Below are 19155 nucleotides of genomic sequence, written 5' to 3' on the forward strand. Positions count from 1 at the left end.
ATGCTGAATTGTAAATGCTATAAAATATTTTTAATAAAGATTTTAAAATTATGTAAATTTTGAAGCTTCCCTTCCCTTTAGCAGATGTTTCCCCATTATTCCTCATCCTAGGGGTGAGTTTACCCCAGAACTTGGGATCTGACAGCTGGTGAATATGGGTGGAGACAGAGTCCTAGTCAAGGGCCATGTACTGCCCAGCCCAGAGAGACTAGGTATGCAAGGAGGGCACACTATTGCCTACCGTCTCCTCTGCCTCTTATATTCATGCTACTTGATCTTCATGACAAAATTTCTAGGTTGGTTCTACTTTAAAATTTCATTTTCTATTGCCATTACTTAAATGTTTATCATTTTATCCCACTGATAATTGTCGTAAAAATAGAGAGTTTTAATGATAAAGATGCAACCCCAATTAAGAGCAACTATTTACAGATTGGAGAAAATCTTCACATGTTTTATTATCATGTGGCTAAGTTCAAAATCGTCAGGAAGATCTAGAGAAAAATCAATATGTGTATTACATGCAAAATTGATTTAGCTTATATCATTCTTCTGTGCAAAATATATATGTATAGAGAAATAAAAGCTGGTGACATAATTAGCATTTTCTTTTATAATAAATGTTATTTTTCAGTGATAATTATCAGAGCTCTGAGTGAGAGTTTCTCACCTTTCCAAAAAATCATATCTTCTTCATAATATGATTATTGGATAATAATAGCTGATTAAAATAAACCTGGCTATTTCTATCAGTCATAGGTTCACGGAAGTTTTAGTAACTACGAAAACAATATCTTGAATTTAAGATTATTTTTTATAACATCCATCAGGTTCCAAAGAAACTAATTCACACTCCCTTCAGGCTCTAAATAAATCTAACACAACATTTGGAGCTTTAAACTGGATTTTCTTCACCCATCAAAAAATATCTTCTCTTGCTTTAGGGAAACTACTCCCAGCCTTAATAATAAAACCTGGATTCTCCAAGTTGTCAGTAAAGAGAGAGTCTCACGTGGGGACGCATAGCTCCAGTTCTCTTTCTCTGAGTTACTTGGTTGTTTTCTTTCCTTGGGGAGATAATTTTCCATTAGCTATTTGCTGTCATCATCATGATGTCTTCATAGGGCCTCTTGCTTTCCTAATTTATCAGTACAGTCTTCCCATTATATCCAATAGAACACCTGATACATCAAGGCTGGATTCTTACAGAAGACCCAGGGAAAACACAAGGAAAATAACAAGCAACTAAATCATCAGGCCATGAAAAACCACCTGTTCTCCAGGGTGCCCTGACTCAATTGCACCACAGCCCCTCTCTGCCTCAATGTAGTTGGCTCCATGGCAGGGTCTATTATTCAGTTGACTTCCTGGACATCCACATTCCTCAAAGCTTAGACCTAAGTCTGATAGCCAGAAAATAATTTTCTTCCTCTACTCACTGAGAGCCTTCTTCTGGGTTTATTTTCTTTTTAAAAGAACTACCTCCTTCCAGGATGAATGAAATCAGAAATAGTCATACTCGTCATTGGAAAGACCATGACTGAAGGCCACGACAGAATAGTAACCACTTCCATACACTTCAGTGGACCCAACATTCACATAGGAGGGAAGCACAGGAGCACAGGGAAGCAGCTCATTTGGATTTCTCCATAAATTGTCTTCCTTTCACTAACTGGAACAATGGATCTATAACAATGGGGGGAAAGACCTAACTACCTGAGCAGGAATCATGAGACAAAACTTTGCAGGAGAGTAGAAATAACAACCGAATGGAGAATCTCATTGTGTTTTCTAGCCCTGACTCGAATGCTCAATATTGATGTGACTTTGGGCAAGGGACTTTTTTACCTGAGGGTATCAGAGTCCTCAATTGTAAAATTCCTACAGTCTTTTTCGTATCTATGAGTTATAGTCTCATTCTTCAAAGTGAAAGGCGCCCTCATAATTAAACAAGTCTTGATTGATAGGCGTCCATCATATCCTTAATTTAAAAGTAAATGCTGAGTTCAAATTAGAAGACATCATAAAATGTAGGTGTAGAAAACTTACTGAATTGTTTATTTGATAAATAACAGGTAAAATGTGGCAGTTTTCCCATGTAATTCATTTTATTAGGATTAAGAGTTTCACATCTGATTGTATTATTAAAACAAAGTATAAACAGCACAGTGAAAGTAATGCTTTTAATGTAAAGACTTTAACTAAGACGTTTAGTACAAAATCTTGGCCCTTGTGCCCCAGATCTTGAGGGTGGTATCTGTCCCAGCTGGCTAATTGCTTTGTTTTGATGATATTCTTAGCATGATCTGTGTCTGATATTCCCATAATCTTAGCTATTAAGATCCAAGTCCCTATCCCTCTCTGGACTAGATCTAAGAAAATGTTGCATTATTGACCATTTACTGGCTGATAATAATATTATGATAGAGTGATATTGAATTTCCTAAGCTTCATTTTCCTTATCTGTAAAATGAAAATAATTATACTCACTAAGTCATTGTTCCATAAGTAGTTGCTTTTTCCTCAGAAAGGTGACAAAGGAGGCAAAGCATAAACTTTCGGTGTCACATGGGCTCTTTTCATTCTCTTGTCCATTTTAGCCTAATTTGGGACCATGTAAATCAGGAAAGAAGCGTTCAAGACCACAGCAGGGGGTGATTGGTTTTATCATCAAAAGGGCCTCAATTAGGTGTCAGCAGATCCTTTTAAATGCATTCCCCGGCTTCTAGTATAACTGACCATAACATTCAGAACTTCAGTGAGAAAGTGAAAACCAGTTTTAGGTAATATATCTTTTCATTAGCGAGAAATAGGGCTCCACTTTTAGCTTTCTTCCCTACACTGGGTCCTCTTCCTCCTCAGTGAAATCTTTCTTGTGTTTGTTTTCTTCTCTGCACCCAGTTAACAGCATTTATTGATCTCTGTTGTGGGTAGAGATGTTTATTTCTTCCACTATCGCCTGTGCCCATTGTTCATTCCGAGTCTTCCCCTCTCTCTCAAGATGTCACAGTAGCCCTCTTCACAACAGATTGTTTGCCATTATATAGATTCTTTTTTGTTGTTGTTTTAATGGGACATGTCATGGGACTTGTAAAGGGAAGCAGTTATCAGAAGAAATATTTTGAGAACCACTATTTAGCCAGTTGGAAAAGTTGTGCAACTGCAAAAGCTATATGGAAATGCTTAGAAGTTCAGTTTTTTTGCATCATTCCTTTATCTTTTGCTTTATGAATAAATATTGGTATGAGCTGATGGGAATATGCCTTTATATTGTTATTATTTATACTTGCCTAGCAGTAAAAGCCATGGAGTTGATTTAAAAATCAACGAAAATCAATGTAACACCAAATTCGTAAAATTTAGTGCAGATTATCATGTAATGACAACTCTTTGGATTCTCAGTTTACATGTGATTTCAACATCCAATATCTGATTGGAATCTCCTTTAACAGGTAAGGCAATTGAAACGTAGGCAGGGGAAGTGATTTGCCCAGCGTTGCGCACCTGGTAAGTGGGGTCCACCTGACTCCCATCCCACTCCCTTTCCACTGAACGAGGACACCTCCATTTCCTACTGGTTCTTGGTGGTACTTAGATTTTCCTTATTTCTCTAATTCCCCTTGTGAAAATTTGCAATGGTAGAGAAAAGAAAATTGAATAAGAAAAATATATTAGTGCAAAATTAGGTTGGTGTTAAGAAAGTTCTTCTGCATATGCACGTTTTATATCTTTATGATATGTTTTATGATAGACTTATAGAATGAATATCCTGCCTCATATTTGAGTGTAATTCCTTAAAAGTGCTCTATTGACAGCTGAAGTGAGTTTAGTTTAAGAAAGCAAGTTTACATATGACTACAAACTTGTTTTCACTGTTATAACGTACTCTATTTTTTCTAGTCTAAATAATGGGGAAATTACGTGAACATATTGAAAGAGTATCAAAATACCAATTTTAAAATAATTATTAAAACTATAAAATGTAAAATGTGAATAATTTTAAAGATGCCTCTTGCAGTGAAGAAATGATTTAGGACTTGCAACATGGAAACGATGACTGTTCTTTTCTATCATTAATTTTAATGAATTTTTTTATATTGCAAGATGTACTTTGAAACCTTCAAAGGAGCAACACATGGAATTTACCAAATAAAAATTACAATAGTTTCTTTGGATCACATAGATGTTTTGGTAAATAGTTAGAATGTATAAGTAGTTGTTTAGAATTGATCATCACGTATAAATGAAACTTATGAGATCAGCATCAACTTGTGTCATCAACCAATGTTTTATTAGGATAAATGTTCGTCCTTATTCTAGGGATAAAAATAAGTGTGGTTACAAAATTTGCACAAACAACATGGACTAACAGAACACAGAGAATTGGTATATGGATTAAGTATTCAACATAATTTATAACAAATAAATATGTAAATGTGCTTTTTCACTCACCCTCCATCCCAAAAAGAAATGCCAATTTTTCCACCTAAAAGCAAAGTTTTCAATTAGAATAGACTTTTTGACCCAGTGATCCTTTTTCTATAAATTTGTTCTAAGAGAAGACTTTGAAAGAGGAAAACAATTCTACAGAAAAACAATTTTTTTTTTTTTGGTGAGGAAGATTGGCTCTGAGCTAACATCTGTGCCAATCCCTCTATTTTTTTAATATGTGGGACGCCACCACAGCATGGCTTGATGAGCATTGTCTTGGTCTGCATCCGGGATTCAAACCTGAGAACCCCAGGCTGCCGAAGCAGAGCATGCGAACTTAACCACTACGCCATGGGGCCAGCCCCAAAATAAAAATATTTTTTGTAGTTAATAATGTATTAATAGTAAAATAATATTATAATTTTACTAGAAAAACTGGAAAGAATCAAAGTTTGTGCCAAAAAATAGAGGAATGTATAAATAAGCTATATCATATTAATTCAAAAGAATATCATGCAGGCATTGAAAATAACAAATATAATAATAATTTTCTTTATATATTTTACAGTTTACAAGGTTTTTTTTTTTTTTTTTTTTTTTTTTTACAATATCTTATTTGATGATTGTGGATACAAGGAAAAAATGCTTATAAAGTATTCAAAGTGAGTGGCCAGCCCGGTGGTGTAGCAGTTGAGTTCATGGGCTCTGCTTTGGCAGCCCGGGATTTGCAGGTTTGAATCCCAGGTGCGGACTGACGCACTGCTTGTCAAGCCACACTGTGGTGGCGTCCCACATAAAGTAGAGGAACATGGGCGCGGATATTAGCCCAGGGCCAATCTGCCTCAGCAAAAAAGAGGAGGATTGGCAACGGATGTTAGCTCAGGGCTAATCTTCCTCACACACACAAAAATATTCAAAGTGAAATAGTAAATAAAAAATTTATATATGACTATAACCACATAAAACTATACATATGGATAAAGATTAGAATACATATATATTGTGTATATGTTTGTAGATAGATATACATATAGTATACAGGGGAGGGGGCTATAGATATCATTTTCTGTAATATTAAGATATTTAAATTTAAACATAAAATTGTCTTAATAGTAATTCCTAAATTTTAAACAGGAGGCATAGTGTGATTATTCCACTTGAATAGATTAAATAAAAATATTGTCTTGTTTCGTGATAAAATAGAATCCCTTAAACAGATCTTTTACTATTATTTCTATATGAATGCATAAGTTATGTTTTCAATTGTTTTTTTAATCAACCAAGATGAAATTTAATGCATGATATTAGCTCATTCCATAAAAATAAAATAAGTGTATGTAAACTTTATTCAGCTTCCAGAAATAACTCTAGAATTCTAACACTAGCTCAAAGTGTAGGAATAATGCAAACACATACATTTGCTAGTTACAGTCCAAATGAAGATATAAGTAAAAGTATTTATTGTTTTCCTTAAGAGAGTTTATTGGAGATTATTGTTTTGAAACTATCATACTTTTATATTTTTGAGCCTCTAGCTCAATAACATCTGAAGAGCATAGTGTGCTCCCAATTTCATTTGTGTTGACTTTCTGTTTAAAGAGCAAAACCCATTCTCTTGAAATATAGCTCTGTTTGTCTAATGAACCTTTTTCTCCATATGAGCACGTTAGAAAAATTTATTTCAACTTAAAAAGGAAAACATATGGCTATGCCTTAACTATTGAAAAGTAAAATGCTCAATTTCTGTGGATTTGGTCTTGCTGTTTCTCCAGTTCCTCAATTGTTATTTTAGCAAACAAACAAATAAAATATTAGCAGGTAAATGAATTTTAGGCTGAGTCTAAATATTCTTGACTGGCTTCAAGACTTTTGTGCTCAGCACTTCTACTCCCAAGAAATATATATATTGAGGACCCAAGTCTGCTGTTTATTTAACAGGCTGATGTTTGTTCATTTTCTTGTAATCCTGAGTTCTCTACCAGCTGGCTCCTAGTCAGGTCAGAAAGACATGTGAAACACACAAAAGTGTTGGTAAGGCCCAAGTCACATCAGCAATGCAGTCTGTCCCCTAGGCACCCTGCTCACCTCCAAAGATATTTGTATTGCCATTACAGAAGAGATCTCTCTGAAATATGTGTGAAAGCAAGATCAGTTTTCAGAAGACAATAGATTTTCTTGATCGTGTGTAGACTGTTAGTTCATCATTCCCCTTTTAGGACTATGTAGTGACCCCTAAACTATGATTATGTATTCATGAATGCCTATCATGCTATTTATATTTGCACCATATCCATTCTCTCTATATTTGAGTTTACACACACACACACACACACCCCTGTCATTTTCCCTATCTCCCTTTTTTCCATTCTAAAAATCAGTGAAACCAAAAACTCTGTATTTTCCTTATATTATAATACTGCAGCATCTAGAATTTTTTTATGTGTACTCATGAATATATATTTTTTTAAGGCAGATTGGCTCTGAGCTAAATCTGTTGCCAATCTTCTTCTTTTTCTTTTTTCTCCCCAAAGCCCTAGTACATAGTTGTGTATCCTAGTTGTAGGTCCTTCTAGTTCTTCTATGTGGGGCGCCACCTCAGCATAGCTTGAGGAGCAGTGAGTAGATCCGTGCCCAGGATCCGAACTGGGGAACCCTGGGCCGCCAGAGCAGAGCACACGAACTTAACGGCTACACCACTGGGCGGGCCCCCCATGAATATTTTTAATGCAGATAGTGAGAGTAATGATAATTACAGGTCTAAAGACTGAATTTTTCCACTTGCAGAGATTATAAACATGGTGAATTGGCTTTGTCAAGAAATATATTTTCAAAAATGATTCCCAAACATCATGAACTTGAGTTACTGGTTTCTTTTTTAATTCCTTTCTTTCTTTTCTTCTTCAGCATTGACACTGATATTTTTGAAGGTTTTACCCTCAAGGATCCCCTTGGTGGCAAACAGGAGCACCCATGTTCCTGTGTGTCCCAGGCCTCTTAAAAGAGCCCTTACCCAAGTCCTCTGGTAGAAGAGCAGCTGAGGCTGTAATCCCTTGGCTCCACCTGCCAGGGAGCCCCTCATGCAGACTACCTGACTATAATGTCCTGTCGTGCTGTGAGGGGCTCACAATTATACTGCAAGACTGTACTTTCACAAAAATTTCAAATATCTCCAATGATCCTGATTGTATATTTTAGAATAATTTTAAATGCTCAGAGGTACCTTTCCTGCGTTCACAAAGGGATAGTCTTCAGGGTTTTTTCTGCCTTTATTCATACTCCTAAGTATTTCTTTTTCTAAAACCACTTAAATGTATTTAGGAAAGCTTTCAGTAAAACCTGGATGGTGGTTCTTCATATCGTAGAGTAGAAAAGGCATTAATAGATACATCTTTTTGTATCCAGAAAGAAAATTACCATCCAGTAAAAAATACAGCAACTTATGACTGCTCAGGGAGTGTTCAATTTCGTGATTTTGACTATATGTAGATTGAGACTTCACATACATATCTTTCAGTATCCACACAAAATAATTGACATGCTAAAAGCTTACGCATTTCATATTACTCTAAATTTTTCCCCAAATGACCTCAATTGTTTTACCAGTATTTGCTCTCCATGGCTAATAGGTATTATCATGTGGGGCTGTTTCTAAGGCCTAAGAAAAGGAGTCAGGTTGAAGGGAGGAGCAGGGAAAAATGAGTTAGAAAAAGACTTTTCACCATTAGATTACAAACTAAGAACAACTCCGTCCTACTCATCCAAGAACCCAGTTCCACCCTACGTAGAAAGATTCTAAGACTTTCAGGCCAGACCTCCTTGATGTCTGTGTGAAGTTAAACACCTCCACTGGGACCCTGATGTCAGGAAGACATCGTCAGTGGCAGGGGAGCAAGAACCAAATAGAAAACCAAAACATCTTATTTACTTTCTTCACCGACCGCAAATATCGACCCATGCTTCCAAATGCTTTCTTCTTCATACGTTTAAACTTTAAAACAAGTTTCTTTTCAATACATGATTCTGAAATCAGGATCTCAGAATCCAAGAGAGGAAATGAAGGTTCTGAGACAAAAAGGAAGGAGGCAGTGTGCTCTTATTTTTTCCTGCTGTGGACTTACTCTCTGGCAAACACTAGCTGTAGTGTTTGAAAAACAAAATACCTTAATGAGAAGTATAATGACTTGAAGAAAGTGCCCAAAACTGTTTTTCTTTTTATTATTTCTGACTTGAGAGATAATTGAAAGTTTTACCAATAGATTTTTGTTTTGTTGAAAGATTACTGCAATAGTTTCTAAATTTTTTTTTTTTTTAAATAATTCTGACTGTGGTATTTTCATCCTTTCTTCAGAAATAAAATGGGCTTGGGAATGAGAGAGAGCAGCTTTTTGACTTTGCCGTATGTTATATATGTCATTATAGGCTTCATGATAGATTAACTTTTTTTTTTACTTGCTCTTTGGTTAAATATGATACCACTAGAACAAGTGGGTTGTACTGAGCGTCAAAATGCATATTCTGAGCAAAAGTACTAATGAAATGAACACCAAATAGCCGAAGGCCCTTTGCCTTCTTTTATGTGGGTTGTTGGGCTGTTTAGGATGCTATTATTGTTTTGGTTTTTTTATTCAGAATTTGAGTTGAAAATTTGAGATTAAAGTACCTGCATTTATTCTTTTTCTCCACCATTTATTGTGACTTATTACTAATTTAGTCAGTGGCCCACTTATAATTCTCTCTTTAATAAAAATATCTGAAACAAACGGATTCTATCTGCAACACTTTCAAATTGTAGTTGTCTTTCTAAGGCTAGATTTGGGGAGGATGAGAAGGCTGGTTTTCTGAAGGGATTTTGGATAGTGCACTTTGCAGATGGGAGTGTTAAAAGCAGAGACAAGGTATAGTCAGCCAGTGGCATTCTCAGAAAAGATCGCAAAAATATGGAAAAGGGAGAGTGAAGGCAGAACAACTTAACCTACATGGCGGATTCGGTATGCATTGAGCGGCTGGCTTGCAAATACAATTTCAAGGTTTCTCTTTCAGCTGGCACTGCTACTTAAAAAGGGGAGAGCAGAAATATGTACCACGTAGGGCTGCAGTTCAGGCTCTGCCTCTGGCTTTTCCAATAACACTGGTAGAAAGAACTCGGTGTTTTATTAACAGCCTCAGACTCAGCAGACTAAAAATTGTGACTCCTCAACTATACTCTAAACTACAGTTAAAAAAATGTCTTTCTGCTACATTTAAGGGTAAGAGGTTGCCTTGCTTTCTTGTGGGCATTTCTAAGGATCTGGTAATTTAAGGAAATTAAAATAAAATAATGCATTGGGTATATGTTGAAAACCAGAATGGTATTCTACTATAGAGAAAGACCTCTGAAATCGTGTCTTTGATTTGAAGACAGGCAGGACCAAATTTTAAAAAATTATTATTGGCATGTATTAAGAAAAATTGGGGGCCGGCCCCGTGGCTTAGCAGTTAAGTGCACGTGCTCCGCTACTCGCGGCCTGGGTTCAGATACCGGGCACGCACCGACACTCTGCTTGTCCGGCCATGCTGAGGCCGCGTCCCACATACAGCAAGTAGGAGGATATGCAATTATGACATACAACTATCTACTGGGGCTTTGGGGAGAAAAAGGGGAAAAAAAAAAAAAGAGGAGGATTGGCAATAGATGTTAGCTCAGGGCTGGTCTTCCTCAGCAAAAAGAGGAGGATTGGCATGGATGTTAGCTGATCTTCCTCACAAAAAAAAAAAAAAATGTTAAAAAAGAAAAATTGGTTGTTTTTTCCCGTATCTTGCAACAACTTCATTGTTAAAAAAAATCAAAATGTGTTTTTCTAAAAATTTCTGTGCTCTTTATAAAAGTAACTTGCTTAGTAAATACTTTCAAGAAGGTTTCTTGGTATTTGCATTCTTGCCTTCGCTACCCCCACTATTTAAAAAACAAACTTGATTTTCTTTCTCTTTCTGAGAAAGTCATAGGTTAGTGAATATACTGCAAATATGGGACTTTAGGCCGTGCAGACCTTGACTGTGATTGGAGCTCCACCACTCACCAGTAACAGTGCACAGGCTAGTTATTCTCATCAATGAAATGGGAAGAATAACAACCACCTCGTAGGATTACTATGAGGATTAACTGAGATAATATTCGTGAAGCTCCCAGCCCTGTGTGTCTCATAAGACAGGTGCTCACATTGCTAGTTCCTTTCTTGTTCCCGGCTGGTTTCAACCCTTTTCTGGGCCCCCACCCCAACAATCTAATCTCTAAATAATGCATACAAAATTCTAGGAACATTAGCATGAATGCCCAGATGCATTTGTTACTAGTTAACTCAGCAGTAAACTTGGCATTCCATCCCCAGCCTTTCCCCTTCATTAATCCCCACGGGCAGCCCCCTCAAACACAAGAGTACACCAGGACACCAGGCGAACCGTGAAACCAGCCACGCACGTGAGCATTTTCTATGAGAGTTTCAGCTGGTCTGGTTCTGCCTCAAAGACCAGGGCTCGTGTTGCTCACAATTAACCGACGCTGGCCATGTGGTCGCTGCCGTCAAGATCTGCCACAAGGAGGACAGCAGTTCAATAAAATCCTGAACTCTATTTATAGCCTACTTGAAACAAACACTTTGCTGTGAAGCGGAGGAGGACTTTTGGAGAACACAGAAAGTAATTCACTCGCCCCAGTACTAACTAGGGCAATGAAAGGGAGGAAAATGCAGTTTTCCTAGCACCCTATAATTTACAAAGCATTTTCTCCTACACGTTGTCCCATGTCACCCTCACGTCAACCCAGGAGGAAGGCAAGCTAACACTAGTAACAAATCCCCGTTTTATAGATTACAAAACTGATGCCTAGGAGGTTAGATTGAGTGCTCAAGTTACATGGCTGGTGAACAGTGGTGGCTGGAGGAGGGGAGAGGAAAGTGACTGAAGAGTGAGAATAATTTCCTGTTAAAGCTGTTGATCGATGTAAACTTCAGTAAATAATTGTTTACTTATAAGAAAAAAACACAACTAAGAGAAATGTTTTGTGATGTACTTGCAAGCTTAAAAATTTTCTTCTCCATTTCTGATAGGAAAACCAAAATATGAAAAAGAAAAACCTGGAAAGACTCTGCGGAGAAATATTTATAAACATGTTTGTATCTGTCTATAACATATACATGCAGATAATTATATTTTAGTCAAGAAATGCCTTCTTGAAACCTCGCAAATTAAAATGTGCATAAGTCAAGACTAATCTTGAAAAAGATAGTGGGAATTTTTATGAGAAATTTTAATTGATTCTGCCAGTCATCTCTGAAATAAACATCTTTGCTGTCTTTTTAATAAGGGGGGGGATATTTGCATAATTCCAGTATGTGCACAAAAAGCAAGACTTCATTAATATAAATTAGTTTATGGGTCAGAAATGATTTTGCTCTTAAAAGAATGATTTTATTTTGATTTTGGCAAATACTTTAATTTTCTAAGACCTTTCTTTAAGCCTTGTTACTGGGAAAGGGAATGCAAAACCTTTTTGGCTTGAGAAGGATGTCTGGGCAATTAGAATAGCTACACTGAAGAGAGTGAGTGTGTGTGTGTGTGTGTGTGTGTGTGTGTGTGTGAGGGGGGGGGAGAGAGAGAGAGGGGTGGGGGGAGGGAGAGAGAGAGAGAGGGAGAGAATTAGCGCTGAAAGAAGGCCTCGGGTTAGCAGATTGGCTCGGTGCCATTTGGAGATTCTCAGATTTACTGCTTCTCTAACTATTGTCGAAGCCCTGATTTATGGAGTTTAGGATCTCTTGAAAGGCAAGGTGTCTGGAGTTTAGGGTCTTTCCCTGACGGTCCCTCGTCTTCCCATACACTCTTTTTGCCCCTGTTCACCTTGTGGCGCCCTTGCAGGACTCAGCGTTTTTACCTGAGCTCATTAGCTGGGGAGCCCACTAGTGCTGGGGAGAGGGCAGTGGTTTCCATTCCTGGGTGATGGAGTCATGGGAGAAACGGCAGCGAACCAACGAGAGTAGGAGCCGAGCCGGCTCGAGTGTGCTGTAAGCGGCTCAGGACGGAGCAGCTGCTCTGTCTCCCAGCCCGCAAGTGCAGCCTGCATTTGTCACTGGCCACTGAAGTGTGTGTTTGGGCAAGGTGAGAACTGGGAGCTTTTTCATTAATTGGGAGACAGATTGCCAGGTATTGCTGGTGGTTGTGTTTGATAATTTGGGGATATTTATGTCAACATAAATAGACGTAGACGGTGTGTGGTTTTATTTATACTCGTGTTTTCTGTCACGATCCATTCAGCTCGCCAGGGTGTCCAAATTGTGGCAACAGATTGGACCTAGTGCTGTTCCTGAGCTGAAGTGGGATCAGTTGAGTGCCGTTTTCTTGGCTTCTTTCATTAATTGCTGCTGCCAAATGATATAGCTGTTCATATATACAATTCCAGCGCAGATTTGAAAGCATGTGGAAACTGCTTCCGATAGAAACCTGAATTGTTCCTTTTTGGAGTATTTGCTGTGGGCTATTCTTTGCTTCACCCACATTTTAGTGGTTGAAACTTTGGAGAGAGTGGAGTGCCTTAGGGTCTGATCTGGTGATAAAAGTAACATGGGTGTTTTCTGTATCTTTGCTTGTCGAAATGAAAACTTCTGCTTGGCCATTGGGGGGTGTGTGTGTGTGAGTGTGTATTTTTAAAAACTGTTTGAGAACCAAAAGAAAACCAAATAATACCTTGCTATCTTTTGATGTCCTTATAGTTAGTCAGCTCATAAAGCTTTTGTGATCAGCGTATTTGAATTTTGGAACTTCATATTTTGTGTACACAAGGACAAAACAGCTATAGTGTGCACTTGTGAAGGTATGTGGGGACATGGAGTATGTACTCACTGTGAGTACAATAGAAAGCCAAAATGTGCTCTTGGCTACACGGAAAGGCCTTAATCCTGCACTAGTTTTGTATGTTAGCTGCTTCACTGAATCCATACAAAATATGAAGGAGATACATTGTATTACTGTGTCTAAATAAATATACAGGAGATTTGTATTCGTGAAACATGTGCTCTAGAAAAGGGAAATGTATGGGAATTTGGTATTGTATAAATAGGGTAAGACAGAGTTCAAAAAGCTTTCAAATTTTAAGTGGAGGGAAAAGATAATACATTAAAATAAGGAATAATTATGATGGAATACTGAAAAGTACTTCAACTGCTCAAATTTTTATGTCTAATGAAAGAATAGCATATTTAAGGAAATTCAAAGTCAGAAGAAATGAAGCCAAGAGCAAAAATTCTTAATAAAACATGTTGTCAACCTGTGGAATGTACTTATCTGCCTTAAGTTGAATTCTGTTGCTGAGATTGATAAAATTGGAATTTAAAGAAATGTACATTTTAAACTTTTATTTAAAATTGGTTTCCACTTGGGTAGACTTTGAAAACTCAGTAACAAGTTATATTAAAGTGCAATGAACATTAAAATTATTCAAAATGCTTAACAAATAACATACAGGATCAAAATCATTTGTCCTACTTTTGAATTATGTCAGTTTGGAAAGAGGCTAATAATCTACACTAGAATGTCACCTGTTGCTACATACACGACTGCTAAATTCGTTGGACACCCTTCACGGTTTCTTGCTTTCAGACTGTGTTAGAACACTGGAATATGAGCAAACACCTGACTCAAACATTGTGCTTTCTATGCAAGTTAAGAACAGCATTAGTTTCATTTGACAGATATGAAACTTGAGATGTACAAAAAATTGATTGTTGGCTTTTCCATTTTGGAACCTGTACTACCTTGGCTTTTCTGCTGCTATGATCTAAAATTTGGCTACTTCTTTAAAAGGGTGTAACATGACTTTAACACCATACTCTCTTATCACTGTTTTATAAATGTGAGCATATCATATCTCCATAATGATTACAGTCCGGTATGTTCAAATGTGGTGTCCATCTGTACCCATGGTCACCTTCCATACAAAAAGACTAGAAACTTAGTCATCTATTTGATGAAGCAGAATTAGTGTAAACAGCCAAGAAAAGCCTTGAATAGTGTCTGTGTTTATTCTTTAGATAACTAGCTTACTGCAACATGCAAAGAGATTTAAAAAGGTTTAGAGATTATAGGTACCGACCTCAAAGCACATGCCAATCTGTTCAAACACATTTACTTCTATGCAATTAAGTTCTCCTAGTTAAGGGAAAAGATTAGACTTATATGTTTGATAAGTATCTCTAATTTTTTAAAAAGCTTAAACTTAACACATTATGTTCTCGCTCACTCTCTTCATCGTTTCAGCTTTATTCTTTATTCGAGACTTTAAATTTCTTAAATATTTAATTTACTGAACCTTCTTTCTTTAGACCTACACTCAATCTCTTCACCTTGGGCAAGGAAGCAATTACGATTTACCTCCTGGGACTAGGGAAAGACCCACCTCCTGTGAGATTGAGAGATCCGTGGGTGGTTAGTGGGAAAGAATGGGATAAATGGCTACCAGGCCAGACACGTGACTGTGTCTATCACGCCTGGCGTTTCTGCTATTCATGCTTTCTTATCTATCTAGCCTGTAACTGGGCTTGGAAACCTTTATCAACAATTGTTTACACATACCAACATAGTTACACTTTCACAAAGACTTGGTAAATTGAGATTACATTTGATTTGTAGTATATGGGGTTAGCCTAAAGAGGTATCCGTAGTTTTTATGTCTCTTTATCTTAGTATTAAGGTAATTAAGTTCTATTCTGCCTATTAACTCCTCCCAAAATAGTGTAGATTCAGACAAAGTAAGGAACACTCACACAACTTTTCCTATTTCTTCCGGATTCCTTAGAGTAGGCCTCGGTTGTTTGAAGACAAGAAACATGGAAGACAGGGTGTGTGATATGACTGTTCCTCGGGTGGATTCCCTCTGAGGCCACAACTGTCCCGACAGTCACTGGGCTCCTTAATGGACCACTGGCTGTGAGAACTTGGCAGCTGGAGTAGGAGCAGGTGGCAGCAGCAATTCTCCATTGAGACGGAGACTAAACACATTTTCTACAAGTCTGTTTAAGAGGTCTGCCTCATTTGTCTTGAATCCAGTGTTTTCTAAGGAAATGGAGTGGGTAGAGTCTGATTGCTAGAAGATAGGCCCAGACTGTGACTGCCTGTCGTCCTTGGACACCACAGGAAGCTCCCGCTGAAGTAGTTTATCTCAAATACACATTTTTACAACCAATACAAGTCCTGTTTTTTAAACTTTTAAATTATTTGTGCTAGGGTAGGCTTCAAACCTGATCCCAATGTCTACCCAGGTTCCCCCTAATAACCACCCCCCACCACACACAATAAATAATTTTTTAAAAATATTAATAACCAATTAAACTCTTTACATTTTAATAGCCAAATGATTCTCATCAATAGGTAATTCAAATAATCACTTCAAGACAATGTAATTACAACTTCCAAATATTTCTAATAGCCAAGAAACCATCAAAAGGAAATTATTGCAAAGTTTCCTATTGCAGGCATATTAGATCTTAAGGGAATGTTTAAAAATTCTGCTCCAACATATCAAAATCAATAAAAAGAGACTTTAATATGCTATCTTCTGATAGAATATTTTAAATGTCAGAATGCTTTGAATATTTTGATAGTAAACAACCTAGAGACTGTCCCTTCTCTGACTCCTATTCTCTAGTAGAATGGGGTTTCACTTGACCGGTAACTCCTATCAGAACACACCAGTGTGTTAAGGGAGATTATTTTGTAGCTATAAAGGGGTATTCTTTTCCTTATAAGTTTATGTAAGAACTATGTCTTTAAATGTAGGGTTTATTATTATTCAGGTATAGTGAGGCCAACAGATCAGGAGACGACTGCCATTGAGAGGATAAATAGTGTGTTACTCCCAGTTCCCAAAAGCGGGGGCCGGGGGGGGGCATGCCATGCCATAGGGAGGCCACATGGGGAAGCACCAGGGTTGGTGAGGAGGCAGAAGGAGAGAGAGGAAATGTGGGCAAGAGCCCTTATTGTAGTTTACATGAGAAAGAACAGGTTAGGCAGGGCAAGCAGGTTTAGGTTTGGCTAGTTTGAATAATTTCAGCGGGCTCTGGGGCTTAGGGACTGTTTCCAGTTGTCTGTGTGCCTGGCCCTGAGGTGTTTAGGGCAGATGGACAGTGAGTGGCCCAGGGTGTAAGAGCTTCATGAGAGCCAGATCAAGGACCTGGTTGGGGTGTGGCCTCTGAATTGGTTTATTTCCCTATGAAAGGCCCACTCCCAGGTGAATCTTTACTATCTCTAGGAATTGGCTAGCCGTAGGAGGGGCAGCCTCTCCAGGGTCAGCCAAGATCACAGATCTTGCCTGAAGCATCAGAAATACAGAAAATAAAGCATCAGAAATACAGAAAATAAAAAGGCATGATTAATACAAACTAACACACCTAAACAAGAATAGACTAGTTAGTGTCATTTTGCCAAGTATGGTGTTCACCTGGTTAGTCCACTATTGACAACAATCTCTTGACACCAAATGTACCCCATCAATTCAGGTACCTCTCCTAGTAAACTCCACAAAGGTTTTTGTTTCATTGGTTTTTGTTTTTTAAAGTTAATACTTTAAAACAACAAAAGGGTTGAAAACAACTGAATCCTCTTTACTGAATAATTAGGTCCATTTTACATGTCCTACACAGCAATGAATAATTTGATTTAGAGTCTAACAATAAATGCTTCTATATTAGGGTTCTGGTAAAACCCTTAAGTAGGCTAGGATTATTAAGGGAATTATCTCTTTGCACATTCACCATTCACCTTTGGTTGAAACACCATTCACCTTCTGGTACACAATAGTTATAGAACAAATCAATGATGAAGTTAATCAAACTCATTGACAGAATTTTCTTCAGATTCCCTAAGAGCTTTTTGCCCTGTTTCCAGTCTAATTTTCATAATAAATAAATTCAGAAAAAAAGAGTGAAATATGTTGATTATTTTGCTCAAACAAAAGCTGAATCTCCTGTTGCTTAAAAATATCCATTATCAGCCATACCTTCATAGACAAACATACAGTGTGGCAAGGGACATGCATAAATTGAGTAGCAGTTCAGTTTCAGCTGAACTGGCAAAACTGTCGTTCATAATGTCTTACTCCTAGAGTCAGCAGTAGTGTACAGAGGGATCAAAGAACTTTTAATAGTTGAATAGGATGATTAATTTATCGAATTAGAATAGATCAACATCTGCTGAAAATGGCCAGTAATCAAGGAAGGAGAAACCTCAGAAATATGGCATTTTGCCCTTGTATTATTTCTCCTTTTCATTTTAAAACATTTAGGAAAGGAGAAAGTATACATATGGTGTTTCAATGGAAATGAAATTTTTTAATTCTCCTATTTAGTTTCTCCATTCCAGTAACTGGAATTTCCCACAAGAATTTAGTGTGTAACAAATATGAAACAGTGAAACAGTGAGAGAAGGATGAGTGAGTAGACAATAGGTATTGGTACAACTACATAGCCATTGGGGGGAAAAAGATTTATCCCTTATATCAAAATAAATTCTAGAGGAGTCGAAGATTTAGGTGTAAAATATGAAACTCTATGCATGCTAAACGAAGGCTTTGGTGTGCTAAGTTGCACAGAATAGCTGCTATATCCGCCATGTCACTAAGCAGCCATGAGCAGGGGTGGAAATGGCCTCCTGCTGCTTAAGAGATGCCTGGGCTTGGTGGCAATCATGGCAGTTATCATCGCAGAAGGGAGGTGTCAAAAGTGGTCCTTTTCTTTGTTCCATCTGTCCCAGTATCCTTTATGTCTTTCAGGAGCCCAAGCTCCTGAGATGAAGAAAAGCAAGGAAGGTATAAATGTAAATCATTAATTTCTGTTTTAATTCCAAAGCTGAGGCTTTGTGTTTTATCTTGTGGCCAGACAAGTGTTAGGAAAAAATTGTAGACTGATTTCTTGCTCTTAAGTCTCCTGATTCCTAAATCTGACACTTGATTGAGGCCTCAAAGTGGCTTCACTCTCTCTGGTGTCTGCAGGTTTCGGATCTATGATTTCCATTGGTGTGACAAGGGAATGAGACACTGTCAGCTGTGCACTGGCCTCTCTGAGTTGTTATCAGACTAGACTGAACCGATTGCAAAAGCTCTCAAGGGGCATGTTCTTGGTGGGGAGCAGGCGGGCTTCAGTTGGAAAGCTTTTTCTTTAGGGTCTGTGGATTCTTTCTTCTTTTTCACTTCCTATTCCTCTAGTTAATTTCTTTATCCTGGAATTCCTCACCTCCCATGACCTCCCGTACCGCCTCACACCGTCCTCTGACCTGGATAAAAGAAACACTTATGTCATTCACGCTAGGGTTCTCAGACTGGCAGGCTGTTTGGAGCAATGTGCAGTGTTCCTAGCAACAGATTAAGGCAAATCCACAGCACTTCAAAAGCCTGCAGGCATTGAAAAATCACAGAGGACTACTAGTTATATGTGGAACCTCTGCTTTGTGGATTTGTATTAACTAAGAAATCCAGAAAAGTTTTAAGCATTTTTTGGTTTAGTTTTAATAGGAACTTGGAAGGTATAACCAGTTTTCTAAAACAGTCATGATGAATTTAGTCAAGGTGCTGCAAATGAGGGCCAAATGTGTCTATGCTAAAATTTAAAAGTAGGACATATAAAGTTCACTGGCGGTCACAGAAAGGTGATTTTGATTATCAGGAATATTTTATATTCATTAAGAACACAGGCACTAGGGTCAGCAAGA

The 19155-nt window shown here is 37.6% G+C and overlaps 1 protein-coding gene across 2 annotated transcripts in view; it reads left to right on the top strand.

The window, feature by feature from the left end:
- Positions 1-19155, top strand: part of ARHGAP24 (Rho GTPase activating protein 24) — a 468734-nt gene that overhangs the window by 294208 nt on the left and 155371 nt on the right. Inside the window, exon 1 of one of the 2 annotated variants that reach the window (XM_058547443.1) lies at positions 12486-12558. The exons of the other annotated variant lie outside the window; for it this stretch is intronic. The gene's annotated coding sequence lies outside the window, so the exon portion shown is untranslated. Of the gene's footprint in view, positions 1-12485; positions 12559-19155 lie in introns of those variants that run through there. 2 annotated transcript variants of the gene reach the window in all.

This window comes from Diceros bicornis, chromosome 8, assembly GCF_020826845.1.
Source record: "Diceros bicornis minor isolate mBicDic1 chromosome 8, mDicBic1.mat.cur, whole genome shotgun sequence".
Taxonomy (NCBI): domain Eukaryota; kingdom Metazoa; phylum Chordata; class Mammalia; order Perissodactyla; family Rhinocerotidae; genus Diceros; species Diceros bicornis.